Here is a 12945-nt window from a genome sequence, read left to right as displayed (position 1 = left end):
CTTGGAAGGGAGCTCCAACCCCCTTTGCTCTTGTACTAGCTAAGACACTAGTACGTAGGTGTAGGCCTACAATCTTCTTTCCTTCAGGTACCACTTTTCATACATTTTCAGACTGGATATTCCTGAAGCACAACATTACAATCTGAAGACCACAATTCATTCAACTTTCATAGCAGATTAAAAAACAACCAATACTTGCATCAACAATCTCTGAATCACTGAACCACTGATACCCTGTCAAACCCAGTCACCAGAACACAGAGCAGACTACAGAACACTGCAATAATAGTCAGACCCAACTGCAAACCCAAAAATCAAGCTTCAAAAGATATACGCTACTTCAATGAGAGAAACCCGCGTATACACGCTCTTTTAACGAAGACAACCTGCGTATAGATCTAAAAATAAATTCTCTCAACTTGCAGCTGTACCAGACATCAGTTAGATCCAGAACATAACATTGTGTCAGTATACAGATCTAGAGATACGCATAATCAACCATATCATAATAGAACATTTCAAACCATTAGATCCCGATCTGTCCTTAGATCTAGTCTTCCATCAACCGATGTGATCTCTCCTTAGCTTAGATCAAGCAACCCAGAACCTGCATACGAGATCTCTTTCTTTATCAGATATTCAAGACTTTCTCAATGACAATGCCTAATGATCTTCTTCTCCTTATATAGCCTTAGGCCTTGCTCAATACCAAGGGCCAAACCATAGAAATCCAATACCATCAGCTTCAAAACTAAAGATCAACACGTCTGTCGAGATACTTTGGTCCAAAGACATAGGCTCAAGTACTGAGGACTAACTACCACGGACCAAAGGGAAGCTTCTCGACATGCACGCCCTTTTCTGTTCATGAATATGCGTGTATACGCGATTTTATATATATCGAACCTGCGTATCCGCGACTTAGTCTATAGCGTACCTGCGTGTATACGCAACTTTTGCTTAATGAACCTGCGTATATAAAAATTCTCTTCATACTTGTAGTCTGGACTGAGATCTGTCATCAAAGAGAGTTGCCATCAAGGACAACACCTGGATCGTAGCGCCACACCTGTGCCAAAATGCCAACACTGGGTATCTAACATTGTTCCAGTAATGAAAAAACAAGGGACAATTTGAGTGTGCGTCGATTATAGGGATGTAAATCAAGCATGTCCAAAAGACAGTTATCCTACACCCTTTATTGACCAGATTACTGATGAATGTGTTGGATGTGAAATTTTTTCATTCATGGATGGATTTTCTTGCTACAATCAAATCAATATCTGCCCATAGGACCAATCTAAAACAACTTTTATATGTCCTATAAAGCGGTCTGATCACCCGCAACATTTGAGAGCAATATTTTTACGGTGTCGACACTACAAAATAAGACTCAATCAACACAAGTGTGTGTTTTGTGTTGGCTCTGGTCGATTTCTTGGATTCGTAGTCTCAAAATATGGAATTTGACTCAATCCAATTAAGGTTTAGGTAATCCTTGACTTGCCTCCACCTTTAAACTTGTTACAGTTACAAAGACTTCAAGGGAAGGCAAACTTTCTGAGGAGGTTCATTCCAAACTATGCTGAGTTGGCTAAAGGTTTTATACATCTATTGAAGAAAGAGGTACCCTTCCATTGGGATCACGTTATACAAGCTTCCTTTGATGCTCTCAAAGATTCCCTGATTAGAGCATCATTAATGTATGCCCCAAACTATCAAAAAGACTATTACCTGTATCTCGTCGCTGCAGATACAACCATTGGTATGGTTTTAGTCCAAGAAGAAAGTGGAATTGAACATCCTATTTATTACTTGAGTCATAATCTCAACGATACAAAAATTAAGTATTCCTACATCAAAAAGTTATCTTTGGCAGCTGTTAAAGCTGTATAGATATTTTGTCATTACATCCTCCTCTGTAAAACTACCTTATATTAGATTGCAACCCTATGACATACATTTTGTCACGTCAATTGCTGGGGGGCAAATACTCAAAAATTTTGCAGGAGTTTGATTTGGAGTTCATCAAATCTAAATCAAATAAATCTCTTGCCTTCACCGAGTTACTTTGCAATCTTCCATCATCCTCCAATGGTTTAACATCAAAAGCATCAATCTTAGATGATACTCTGTTTCTTATCTCATCAAGTGATCCATGGTATGGAGATATACCAGTCTATCTCTAGACCCAAGCTTTTCGGCCTAATACTTCTCGCTCTGAACAGCGATGTACTTGATACCAAGTTAAATATTATCTGATCATTGGTGATACACTTTATCATCGTGGTGTCGATACAATTTTATGTAGGTGTCTCACTCATGAGGAAGCTGGAAAAGTTTTGAATGAATGTCATTTAGGTGCTTGTGGGGGGCATTTATCTGGTTAAGCTACCGCACAGAGAATTCTTCGTGCTGGTTACTTCTGGCCCACTATATTTAAAGATTGCATTATTGCTATCTGAAGTTTCCATGCCTGCCAGATATTTGACCGAAAAACCTGATTACCACCTACACCACTGCATCCATTCGTTGTTGTTGGCCCATTCGCCAAATGGGGCATTGACTTTATGACATGTAACCCCACCTAGGCCGGGGGGCATGGGTATATTATAGTCATCGTTGAATATTTTACCAAATTGGATGAGGCGATGCCAACATTGAACAACAGTGGCAAAACGATTGCTTTATTTTTCTCCAACCATGTGGTTGCCAAGTTTGGTGTACCACAAGCCATAGTTACAAATCATGGATCACATTTTCGCAATCACATGATGGTTGAGTTTACCGCCTAGTTAGGACTGTCACATGATAGTTCTACTCCATACTACCTGCAAGCTAATGGACAAGTTGAGGCTATCAACAAAGTCCTTAAGCGCATGTTGCAAAGAATGATTGGAGTTCATAAAAGAAATTGGCATTTAATCCTGTACTCGACTCTGTGGGCATATCGAACCTCGGTGAGAAATGCGATCGGATTTACACCCTTTCAATTGGTGTATGGTTTGGAAGCAGTCTTACCAATCCAATGTGAAATCTCGTCTCTCAAACTCGCGATTGACCTACTACCCGACACTTCTGAAGAAGAAGCACGTTTCTTAGAGTTAATCCATCTGGATGAAACCTGTCGTGATGCCGCATTAGCTAATGAAGCACACAAGAAATGTATTAAGGTGCAATATGATAAAAATGTCAAGCCTCGTGTCTTCTCAGAAGGTGACCTGGTCTTGCTTTACGATCAGGAGTCTGATAAACTTGGCGCAAGAAAATTTGAACCACTTTGGATGGGCCCTTATATTGTTAAGTGTGTTTTGACGAAAGGTGCCTATGAGTTAGTAGACTATGATGGGATTCCATTGTTGTAGCCTCGAAATGGACTGTACCTTAAACGTTACTATGCTTAGTTAAGTGTAGTAAAACTCACTGTATATATGCTTTGATTGCATGTGTGTGTGTGTTTCTTTTAGAGTTCTTATTTTGTTAAGTAATCCACTTTGCATTTGTTGCAGATGTCAAACTTTTCGGAACCATTTGTTGGTTACGCCGATGGGGCTAGTCATAGTACATAGAATTTATCCTCTGCAGCATGGGCCATTTTCGCTCCAAGCAGCGAGTTAGTGAGTTTTAGAGGGATATGTATTGGACAATTGACAAACAATATCATTGAGTATAGCACATTGATTGAACTCCTCTTTGATGCCATTTCACTTGGCATACGTCGAATCATCATTAGGCTAGACTCACAACTCATTGTACTACAACTTACTAGCATTTATACTGTCCGAAACCCAGCAATTCATCGCATGTTCCTTAGAGTTCATATTTTGGAAAGGTATTTTGAGTTTATTCAATATCATCATATTTCCATAAATCTAAACACATTAACTGATTCTCTAGCAAATTATGTGTTAAATAGACATTTGCGACATATGTAAAGTAAATATTTTCAATTCACATCATCAATTGAATAGGATTGCATCACTTAACCATAATAAAACTCTAAAAGTAAAATAGATAATTGTGTTAAAAATTTTTACAAATAGTTTGTGTCCAAGACAAAAATTGGTCATCTGACCCAAAAACTCAAAATGTATGCAAAAAACATCTAAGTAGACTAGTGTTGCTCATGATAACAGGTCACAGCCTGTGCTATCATACGTAAGAGTCTCATCCAATGACTCAGCACACCGATGGTGTGGTGTTGTAGTCACATAGGCAACTCCTCGATCCAGACATCCGAAATGCCTAAGGTCAAACCCTCTATGTGATCTTGTAGCTCAGCCAATGTCTCAGCTAAATCTAAGTCTCAGAGAACTACTCTCCCAATAGGTCTCTGTGCTGGCCCACCTACCTCTCGTTGGTGCCCCACAGGTCGAATAGGTCCAACATCTACATACATTAAAAAATGTTTTGTTTAGTCTTGGAGATAATAAAAAAACACAAAAAAACGTAGAAACTTTAAAATCAAAAACACTTTGGTCAAACAATTTACCTATAGCACTCCACTGTGCTCCAACTGGTAACATCAAATCTGGATCACCACAGAAATCCATTCCTGAATATGGATATTCTGCGAAGGCCATATCTTGTCAATCAAACCACTCAAAGAATGCATGGGTAAATGAGATCAATGACTGACCAGCATGTCTAGCCATAAGATCTACCCATCTCTGCATCTGTGGATCTCTAGGTCCAGATACTCCCAGTGAAATAAGTTGTGGCTGCATAAGTGGAATTCTCTCCAAGGAAAAAGAGATCAGGATCGACCCATAGCCAAAATTTTTTGTCTTTCCATTCTTTACCTTGGTCAGTTGTTCTTTCATGGATGAAAGAACTGCCTCACACCAGTTGAACACTTTTGGCTCTAAACACTCTAAAGCATACTGCATGTATGATCTATTTGCCAAGTGTAGTGTTGCACCGCCAGCCAGTTTAGCAAGGGTAAAAGGGATAGTCCTCAACGGAAAGTCACTAACATCCCTGATGTTAATCTTTCCGTCTCTGCTAGGTTGATATCCTTCCCGGCAAAACTGTCGTATATAATCTCTCACTGATTCACCTCCTCTAGTAAATCCTGATAGTGAGATGGGGGCACCCTACCTCGACAGTCCAGTCAGAAAGTATATATCATCGATGGTAAAATGGATCACTTTTTCCCTGATGTGAAAGGCCTGATCAGTAGGATCCCAAGAACAGACAAGGAACTGTAAAAGCTCAATTTGTCGCCGCATGGTAGATAATCGAAAATACTTGAGTAACTCACAATTCCTTAGGGCCTCAACCATACCCTGATTATTTAGGGAAATCATATCTTGTTCTTCATGCTCTTGTTCTTTCCATATAATCACCATTTTGATCCAATGAATTTCGACAATACAACCATTAGACAAATTAGGATCCATTTTTTGAAAAAGCAGCAAAAAATTTGGGAGAAAACAACTGTGTAAATTTTGTTTTTGCACCCAGTGCACCCCTCCCTTAGAGACAGTGTGTTGCAATGCATATAGCCTTCTGGGTGTGTGCAATGCAGTGCACCTTTTGATACTGAAAGGGTGCGCTGATCCAGAGTTAAAAAATGAAACCCTAGGGGCCTCAAAAACTCAAAATTTTGCTTAAAACTGAAAATAAATGGAATGAAATGAAAGAGAACAGAGATAGCTCCTACCTGGTCTGGACGACACGAGGAATAGTCCACTAAATCCTTTGCAATCAGCTAGTGAACTTCGAGGTAAAAACTGCTCCAGAGCACCAAAATCAAAGGGTAAAAGTGAAATGGTAAAAATGAATGGTAAAACTTGTTTTTATGTTTATTTCTTGCACATTGATTGAGTAAACATTAGTTTTTATTCATTTTTATCCATGAAACAGGTATTTTTAATCTATTTTGATGGTGTTTTGAGCAGGTTTAACAATTGAAATGTAGAATTTCACGTGCTCAAATGTAAATTGAACATTTTTTACCACAAAGCAAACTTTTATCTCTTTTTTGAGCTTTGTTAAAAATGAAAAAGGAACCCCCTTGGAGTCCTCTTTAAGCTCTTTTTAGACTCTCTAAATATCAAAAGATTGCCGAGCACTTGTCCATTCCTACTCGTTAAAGGATTGGAAACGATATATCTCTTGTATTATTTTACTTTTTTTCGGACTTGAGAGATTAACTTACGAAAAAGAACTTGTGGAGTTTCCTTTTCGTCCCTTTTCAAACTCCCTAAATATGAAAAGGATTGAGTTATCTTTGTCGTTAAACTCGTTAAAAACATCAAATAGAGACAAACTTTTCCATCTAGACAAGATCGAGTTTCACCTTCCCTAGACTCGTTAAAACATCAAATAGCAACGGATTCACCCAAAGGGTGAAATTATACAACAAGCATATGTTATCCTCCTCAAGCTTGATAAAAAATAAAGAGGTACTGGTCAGCAATGACTGGGGAAATGGGAAAAAGCCAAGAACACTTTATGGTGCAAGTCGCTCTTGAACATGACACTTTCACCTCATCATCGTGACTATGTGGTTGGGTCATTCAGCTTGATGGTTATCATACTATTGGTCTATCATACCAACCATTACTTTGTTTTGGGTCAATGCTACCAATTCATCTTAGTGTCGCCGACATGTTCAAGAGAAGTCATTTAGTTCAAACTTCATCCTTTGCAATACCGTAAACCTTCATTTTCATGACCGCCATTCCTGAACCTTGTGTTGTCAGTCGATTTTTCATCTCCAAAATCATTTACCTCGTTTCATGTCGTTGATGTGGGATACATCAAGGCCCTCCTGTGATGAGTTGCTTCTTGTCGACATCAGCACATCATCCAAGAAGTTGACTTAGAAACACCCCTTCAATACCTTGAGGCTTGCATACATCAATGGTAGGTTTCTCGCTTCCGGCGATAGGTTGACATCACTGGCCTTCGACCGAAAGACTTTGTATGGTGTTCGATGTCAAATCATTTATTCACACCATGTGAAATGTACTGTAGTACCTTGAGGGTCATTATCATTATTAGTTATTCCTCTCGCGTCTGTTAATGGCTTACATCATTGGCTGGTAATCAGACGATGTCTTCCCATGTTCGACTTCAGAACATCTATTCACATGGTTATACTTGTACTTGAGAGAAAGATTGAATGAGATTAAAGACCCCAGATCTAGTTTCATCCATCTGGGTTGCGATGTTTTCAGGAGTTCTAAATCAAATTTACAATGGCCTTACATTCATGGTCATCCATTCATGGGTCTATATCTGTAGATGACTATATTTTCACATGTAATGAAAGTTTGTAAGCTGAGCATGGGTATGCCTTCCCTTAGCTAGCTCATGAGAAAAAATCAAATTATCATGATATATGTATTGTAATTGATGCAAGTCACCTTCCACTTCGAAACCTCCTCTCCACATGATAAAGCATTTCACTCGACATACATATTTACGACTTCATGCTTCAGGGGGCAACTGTTACAGATCCATTTGGGCACATCAACCCTAATTTACGGATCAATACTATTAGGGCCCATCAAACCCTAATTCAGTTGTTATATGCCCTAAAGAAGTCAATCATCAGAATGCCTAGATTCCCAAGAAGTTTCATGACTAAAATCATCCAGAAACAGCCTCTTAGAAGATCAGCATAGGTAGGCCTTCATTAGGGTGTGCTGCAATGCAAACCATACATTGATAGGGTGTTGTGCAGCACACTTGGTCCCTCTTTGGCCTATGCTGGGTGAATTTGAGCGAATTTCCATGAGGGTTTGAAAGATTCCTGATCCATTGGATGCCTCTAGAAGTTTCTCAAACCTATCTACTCCTTTGAGCTCGTATTTCGATGAGGAGGGGAGTTAAGTAACATCAATCCCTTATCCCTTCCTCCATGGAACTAAATTCTAAGTTTGGGAGGGCATTCATTATCACCATTTATGGCATAACTTCCTTCATTTACCTATAAAAATACCACTCATCTAAGTGATCAGGGGCTGGAAATTATTGAATTATAGGGAGATGGTATTAGTATGAGACTTGAGTTGATTTCATGTATCGTAATGATGTCAAAATGTCTTGCTTGTTATGAGGAGAGGATGGGATTGAACTAGAGGAGTGATGCTGAATCGAGCAATGGGTTGTAACTCTTCCTTTTAATAATAAAGTGTTCAAAGCTTTTTCCATATGCTTGTGTTATTCATTTATGCTTTTGATATGTGTATCATGTACTTGATTCCATGCTATCTTTAATCAATAGATCATTATCATATGCTTTGATTGGTTGTTGTCTTCTGTCTGTGTGCAGGTACTCTTCAAGCGGATTAAGTACGGAGAGGAGCAATAGAATTGGTCAAGGGAGATAAGGAGCAAGTGAAAGCTACAGGTAGGCTTCTTTGCCTCTTATTTTATCTATTGGTCATAGGAAAAGTAGAGAATGTTTTGCACTGTTGTTCTAGACTTAGCTACTAGTCTAGGGGTTTAAGCGTTTATCCGTAGACACTAAAACTTCCCAAAACACTAGGGTATACATTTTGTGTGGAATCCTCCATTTCTTGGTGACTTGTTGCAACCAGCGCTAGGGTATACATTTTGTGTGGAATCCTCCATTTCTTGGCCATTTTTGAATCAGAATCTGAAGGGGTTTAGCATTCCAGGTAAGCCGCAACCATCAAACCAACTGAAACTGTTTGTAGTTAGAGTTGGCCTCCACACTGAAACTGATAAATAAATTATCTACAACTATTTCAAAACTGAAACTAATATTAGTAATGTTTGTTAACAAATGCCATCCCATTCATTCACATATTTCTATTAACCATTCCATTCACAGATTGCCATTAATCTTGTTCTTGTTTGTTTTTATGTGCCATTCAATTCACAGATTGATATTAGTGTTCCATTCTTATGTTCTAGAAATATATATGAACACAAAGATGCCATTGATGGATTGATCATGGATACAAACCAATTGCAATTCCAATTTCCTAAATTACAAGCTTGTCTTAAAAATTAATTCACATTGTCAACTTAACTTCTTTTTCCTCAGTTTTAGTCTACTTCTTCCTGTCTCACCTAAGAGACCCTAGTTTGGTTCTCTATGTCCCAGCAGTGGGCTTTCGTTGTCAAACAAAAAGTGTATGACTCTAGCTGTCTACATTCTAGCGCCAAACCAGGATGACCATTCAAAGTGTATGACTCTAGATGTCTCAAAATTTTCAAGGACACCCAATTCGTGTCAAAGGAAAGGCACACATAGTTTGAAAATCGCTAAGGAAAATGTATAGATGACGTTTTTTCTATTTTCAATACTACGTCATTGTTCAATTTTAATCAACATATCCTCCCATGTTCAAACATTCAATGCTATTAGATCAAGGAGATAACGTCCAGTTCACACAAATGCACTATTGTTGGGTTATTGAATGTGAGGTAAATGAAAGAATCTAAGATGGAGGAGGCACATGCAGAGTTGTCCTCCTCTATTCTACATCTCTTTATTTCAAAACCCTCGATTTCATGTTAAAAATATATTAGATTGTTGTAAGGGTCATGTTTTGTTGGATATAAGAAAAATGATGCAGGGTATAAGAGCCATGGAGTCTAGAAAGAATTGCAGGAAACTCCAAGTGTTAAGTTATATCTTAGGATACAAAGAGTTGGTCTCTGGTTCTACGTTTGTTCGTGGATTTATTCAGGTTTAGGGAGGCAAGCCGTAACATATTGCAGGAAGAGGATTGTAAAAACCAAAATTTCCATCTATGATTTCGTGTGAAGTGCCTATTATAAAGATTCAAAACTTTAACCAGCCATCCAAGGCTTACAAAATGATTGTAAAATTAAAACTAAAAAAAATTGCAAATATTCTCCTGTGGATAGATGAGAAGAAGACATTCACAATAATGTTGGATTTTAGTGTTTGCCATGCCCAAATTGTTGTTTCCCTTCACTATGACCTTGTTCATCCACGATATTCTACCTTCTTCATTGTTTGGGTATACATATGAGCCAGCTAGAGGACATCTTGAGGCTTGTTGATACAGAGTGGCGAATTAGTAGGATGAGGGAAAAGTATGATGGCAAGATAACTTGTTGTGCAAAGATCAAAATGTTTATATGGAAATACTGTAGAATTTGGAATTGTTGAGCAAGTAGTGATCACTTTTGTTCAAATAGACCTTGGTCACTGTGATGATACGAATGGTCAACAAAGAATACAAGGAAGAATATCAACAGGTAGAGCGTTCCAAAGTGAGGATATTTGTCAACAATCGCATATTATTTTGCTATTACATAACCTTTGGGAGCTAGTATAGTAAGATTAACTTTATCTACCAAATAAAGATTGTTGCAGTATACTTTTTGGATCATATATGAAGCAAGAGTTGTGGCAACAATTTAGGTGACAAGTCCAAAAATTGATGTGATAAATGTTTCTAGGCATTAGTTTAACAATTAGATCATTCCCATATTTTCAAGCAAATGTTTAATCATTCAAATCCATCGATGATAGAGCGTTTTAGGAGAAATCAATAGGTAAAAATTTACTCCAAATTTTGTGGACTAATGTGACAATCACATCCCAATTTACTTGGCACTAAATCAACAATTCCATATTTTCAAGACATAGTTGGCAGTATTAAAGACAAGTGGTAGCTTTGAGGTCCTTTGCAACTATTTCCAGCCAACAATTTCCAGAAACCTTCCAACCGATTTCAGATTTGATTCTATTGACAATTTGAGAACTATTTTTAATTTGTTATTTTATTATTGTAAAAGCCATTTTTATTTTTTTATTAAAAATAGGCCCTTGTAATTTGGCTTATTTATTCCAGTGGTTTGTAAGTGCGAGGGGTTTGATTTTGAAACAAAAATACTATTGGCCAATTTTGGAAGGGGAAGGCTTAACCTTTTGGGTTAAAAACCTAAAATGAAAAGTGTTGGAGCAATGCTTGATATATTTGAAACCGAAATCATGAACGTCATCGAACTCGGAGAGGGAAAATTGATTTTTGAAAAGTGGATAATACATAATTGGTTGGAATGCCAAAGAAAAAGGACAATACCCCCAACAAAGGAAGGAGACCCAACACTCCGATTAAGATTGGGTCATGTTGAATGACAAGCCCAAGAAAAAGATATAGCTCCAAAGCTCCTCCACAACCCCAAGAAGACGGTATAGCTCCCAAAACTCCTCCCCAACGCCAAGAAGAAGGTAAAGTTCCCAAAACTCTATCTAGAAGTAACAATGTCCTATTTGTTGGCAGCAAATAATAAATTTCTATCTCAAGTAGGAATAAGGAAGGGATGCTTCCCAGGGCCACATATATGTGGTGGATGATTGGGGGAAGAGGAAGAGTCAATCATACACAAGAAACCTAGATAGGATCCTCCATGATAGATATCACAAAAACCTCGGTCAAACAGGGAGGCAGACTCAATCTTTTACTAATGCACTAAAGAAACCTAGAGAGGATCCTCCATGGTAGAGAGAGGCTCAAACAGGGACAAAGATAGACAACATTATGAGAGAGAGAGAGAGAGAGAGAGAGAGAGAGAGAGAGAATGCGAGTAGAGTTCCATAAACTAAAAACATAAGTTTAGGAATTTGTGTAGACCATTGGAGATAGTGAGGCATGCATCTTTACTATCTCCTTGTCATCGACTTAACATATTAGAGAGAGAGAGAGAGAATGCGAGTAGAGTTCCATAGAATGAAAACACAAGTTTCGGAATTTGTGTAGACCATTGGAGATAGTGAGGTGTGCATCTTAACTATCTCCTTGTCATGGACTTAACACATAAACCTCATTCATCGTACTTGGCTCTAGGTTTCATTCTCCATTGATGGTTAATTTGATCAAGGGGTTTCCACACCTCTGAGGCACTTTTTAAGTGCCATGATGGATGGATCCTTCCCGATTATTCATTTTGTGGCAAGGTGGATTGATGGCTTGAATTGCCATCATTAAAGATCCTTGATCCTCCCACATTATTCCTATATGCATCATTCAGGAAGTGAAGTTTTTCTTTTCATATCCCCCTGGAGGATGCTCCACATATCTGGATATCTTGTTGCACCCATCCTTCCTGCTCCTTGCGTGTTTGAGTTCCAAATTGGGGATGAGGGAAGCCGCCCTTTTCATTTATGACAATGGACTCCAACCTCCAATGATTCATGGAAGGTTGTTGATTCCTTAATTGATCGTAGTTGAGTTTTGAGTCCCCTTCCAAGTCTACACTTCTGCATTCAAATTTATGGACGCTCTAGCTCCTTCTTGGCTGCCACAACGTCGACATAATTCTTGGTAGGTTAGCCTATATTCCCTATAGCAACATAGGATGGGTCTTCCATGTGATTCCTAATTACAAACTCAAAACCTGCATTTGCTAGGGAAACCTCTTGAAGAACCATCAAAATTGAATTTAGAATGGAGACTTTCACAAGTGGACATATTGTCTATCATTGGATTTGCGGTGAAACTTTCACAAGTGTGCATATTGTTTGTCATTGAATTCGTGGTTTTTACAACATGAAATATCTTTTTTTGACCCATGAAAATCGTATTTTGAATAGAGACTTTCACAAGTGGACATATTGTCTGTCATTAGATTTGTGGTGTGGTGAGACTTTCCACAAGTGGGCATATTGTCTGTCATTGGATTTGTTGATTTTATAGCATGAAATATCTTCTTTTGACCCATGAAAATTGTATTTAGAATGGAGACTTTCACAAGTGAACATATTGTTTGTCATTGGATTTGTGGTTTTTACATAGTGAAATATATTTTTTTCAACCATCAAAATCGAATTTAGAATGGAGACTTCCATAGCTAGACATATTTTCTATCATTGGATTTGCGAAATATATTTTTTGGAGCCAACGTGGGTCAAGTGAAGCACTTTATTCTTTTTTAATCATTAAGGCTAATAGTATGAAAGAGAAGAGAACAGTTTTGCAAATA

At 38.1% G+C, this 12945-nt stretch overlaps 1 pseudogene; it reads left to right on the top strand.

Annotated features, from left to right (window-relative positions):
• LOC149255573 ((R)-linalool synthase 2, chloroplastic-like) overlaps positions 1-12945 on the top strand; it is a 149499-nt pseudogene that overhangs the window by 77864 nt on the left and 58690 nt on the right.

Source organism: Pinus tabuliformis, chromosome 7 (assembly GCF_031772625.1).
Source record: "Pinus tabuliformis cultivar Carrire ecotype Pingquan chromosome 7, CPIR1, whole genome shotgun sequence".
NCBI classification, from domain to species: Eukaryota; Viridiplantae; Streptophyta; class Pinopsida; order Pinales; family Pinaceae; genus Pinus; species Pinus tabuliformis.
This window is presented reverse-complemented; position numbering and strand designations above follow the sequence as displayed.